The sequence below is a fragment of the Oncorhynchus mykiss genome, chromosome 7, assembly GCF_057628025.1.
Source record: "Oncorhynchus mykiss isolate SJ-2025 chromosome 7, ASM5762802v1, whole genome shotgun sequence".
NCBI classification, from domain to species: Eukaryota; Metazoa; Chordata; class Actinopteri; order Salmoniformes; family Salmonidae; genus Oncorhynchus; species Oncorhynchus mykiss.
In genome coordinates, this window is record NC_143028.1 from 81,188,941 (window position 1) to 81,192,500 (window position 3,560).

Consider the following 3,560-nt stretch of genomic DNA (forward strand, 5'->3'; position numbering starts at 1 on the left):
TGCAAAATGACCTCCAGCAGGCCACAAATGTGCATGTGTCTGCTCAAACGGTCAGAAACAGACTCCATGAGGGTGGTATGAGGGCCCGACGTCCACAGGTGGGGGTTGTGCTTACAGCCCAATACCGTGCAGGACGTTTTTCATTTGCCAGAGAACACCAAGATTGGCAAATTCGCCACTGGCGCTCTGTGCTCTTCACAGATGAAAGCAGGTTCACACTGAGTGCATGTGACAGACGTGACAGTCTGGAGATGCCGTGGAGAACGTTCTGCTGCCTGCAACATCCTCCAGCATGACTGGTTTGGCGGTGGGTCAGTCATGGTGTGGGGTGGCATTTCTTTGGGGGGCTGCACAGCCCTCCATGTGCTCGCCAGAGGTAGCCTGACTGCCATTAGGTACCGAGATGAGATCCTCAGACCCCTTGTGAGACCATGTGCTGGTGCGGTTGGCCCTGGGTTCCTCCTAATGCAAGACAATGCTAGACCTTATGTGGCTGGAGTGTGTCAGCAGTTCCTGCAAGAGGAAGGCATTGATGCTATGGACTGGCCCGCCCGTTCCCCAGACCTGAATCCAATTGAGCACATCTGGGACATCATGTCTCGCTCCATCCACCAACGCCACGTTGCACCACAGACTGTCCAGGATCCGCCACCTCATCAGGAGCATGCCCAGGTGTTGTAGGGAGGTCATACAGGCACGTGGAGGCCACACACACTACTGAGCCTCATTTTGACTTGTTTTAAGGACATTACATCAAAGTTGGATCAGCCTGTAGTGTGGTTTTCCACTTTAATTTTGAGTGTGACTCCAAATCCAGACCTCCATGGGTTGATAAATTAGATTTCCATTGACAACAAAATCACACAAAAATTGTCAGCACATTCAAACAAAACTTCAGAATGGGAAGCATAGAAATAGCACACATAGAACAGATCTACTGCTTCTTATACAGCTTTCAATAGGAATTAAATATCTCTAAAAATGTGCTGAAGAAAAAATTATTTAATAAGAATATTTCATTCATTCGGATCTAGGATGTGTTATTTTAGTGGTCCCATTATTTTTTTGAGCAGTGTATATATATATATATATATATATGGGGGTTACAACCTTCCTAGCTCTGCAGATTTTGCTGCGAAGAGACAGAATCAATAGATCATTTGTTTTGGTTCTGTCCATATGTAGCTCGTTTTTGGTCACAGGTTCAGGAATGGTTGAATTGCAACATTTACCTGTAGCTTTACTCTGCAAATGGCACTTGCTGAGTGACTTAAAAATGTCATACTCTTCGTAAAAATGTTCTACTTTAATTTAAAATCTGTAGAAACTATGAAAGGTTCAGAACTTTTGTGAAACATCACAGCAAATTTGAAAAATATATGGCACATAGTATCTTCCATATTGGATTTCTAAGAGACAGATGGGAGGGGTTGAGGGGAGCTGAAGGGTGAGGTAGTACAGGAAGTATTACTGGAATTTATTTATTAGATTTTTATTTCACCTTTATTTAACCAGGTAGGCTAGTTGAGAACAAGTTCTCATTTGCAACTGCTACCTGGCCAAGATAAAGCATAGCAATTTGACACATACAACGACACAGTTTCTTTAGTTTTTCAAACTTTTTCTGTAGAAATTTTGCACTTTAACACATGGAATAAACAAAACATACAGTCAATAATACAGTAGAACAAAAGAAAACAAAAAGTCTATATACAGTGAGTGCAAATTATGTAAGTTAAGGAAATAAATAGGCCATGGTGGCGAAGTAATTACAACATAGAAATTAAACACTGGAATGGTAGATCGGCAGAAGATGAATGTACAGGTAGAGATACTGGGGTGCAAAGGAGCAAGATAAATAAATACCAGTATGGGGATGAGGTAGGTAGATAGATGGGCTGTTTACAGGTGGGCTATGTACAGGTGCAGTGATCTGTGAATGTTAGGCCTCTAAACTTACAGTATATGACAGGAAGGGGAGTGAGGTGACATGTTAGTAGAGGAGTCTGAAATCACCTCCTATTTCCCTATGTAGTGCTCTACTGTAACCCTTCGATCACATTCCTATGGGCCCTACATATATACATAGGGGGTGATTTCAGGTGTAGCAGTAAAACACGATACACTTGATTCAAAATGTTAAGAGTTTTACTATTTAAATGATTGTACACAATTCATGTCAAAAAACACAAGGTTATGTACATGGGGCATACAACCATCTCAGCTCTGCAGAATTTTCTACGAAGAGACATTAGATCGTTTATTTTGGTCACAGGTTCAGGAATAGCTGAAAAAAAAATGTTCAACATTTATCTAAAATCAAACCTTCAGGTTGCCAATCAATCAACAAAATAACACTTTTAGTAATATAAAATATGTATCTTTAACTTACAATCTGTAGATCTATGTGATTAGAAAGGGTTAAGAATTCATGCGAAACCACACGGCACAGTTGAAAAATATATGGCACATGGGCATCATGAGAGGGTGGTTAACGGAGATAGGTGGGATGGACTGAGAGTAGCTGAGGGGTGGGGTTAAGGTGATAGGTGGGATGGACTGAGAGTAGCTGAGGGGTGGGGTTAAGGTGATAGGTGGGATGGACTGAGAGTAGCTGAGGGGTGGGGTTAAGGTGATAGGTGGGATGGACTGAGAGTAGCTGAGGGGTTAAGGTGATAGGTGGGATGGACTGAGAGTAGCTGAGGGGTGGGGTTCAGGTGATAGATGGGATGGACTGAGAGTAGCTGAGGGATGGGGTTAAGGTGATAGGTGGAATGGACTGAGTGTAGCTGAGGGGTAGGGTTCAGGTGATAGGTGGGATGGACTGAGAGTAGCTGAGGGGTGGGGTTCAGGTGATAGGTGGGATGGACTGAGAGTAGCTGAGGGGTGGGGTTAAGGTGATAGGTGGGATGGACTGAGAGTAGCTGAGGGGTGGGGTTAAGTAGTTATGACTGAAAACACAAAATATCATTATTATCAAATGACTTTATTCTTGCTAAGTAACTACTGTGACATTTGTAAATGTCATGTGGTGTAGAATGTAAATGTAACAACAAAATGAAAAAGCTATTAAAACAAAAAGTTCATTATTATTGTCCTCAAGAGAATAATAAAAGTGTTATCGATAACAAGGCTCACTGTTCAGATATTATGAATCCCTTCAAACAAACACAGCCAGGATCCCACTGATAATCTGAGCAGAAGTCAAGGGCAGAGATAAATCCAATATTTGTTGCAATTGGTCAAATGGTAACACCTGAGTTTTCAATTTTCAACAAATAAGTTGCTGGAAGTGGAAGAGAAGAGCAATCATGGCGTTCTCATGTAGACACAAAGTCAACTAAATAATGTTCTGACGCTTAGCTATTATTTTTCACCATTATCCCTTGTCCTAGTTAATTCATTGTGATTAATTTACTATCATATAATATGCAGATGAGTGACAGAGTCACCGTACTGTATAAAACACTAATCAACAGCTGTCTCATTAGAATACATGTTATTAATGAGATGGTTTGGTTAAAAATGTATATTTAATGATCAGCTAAATAAAAGGGGGC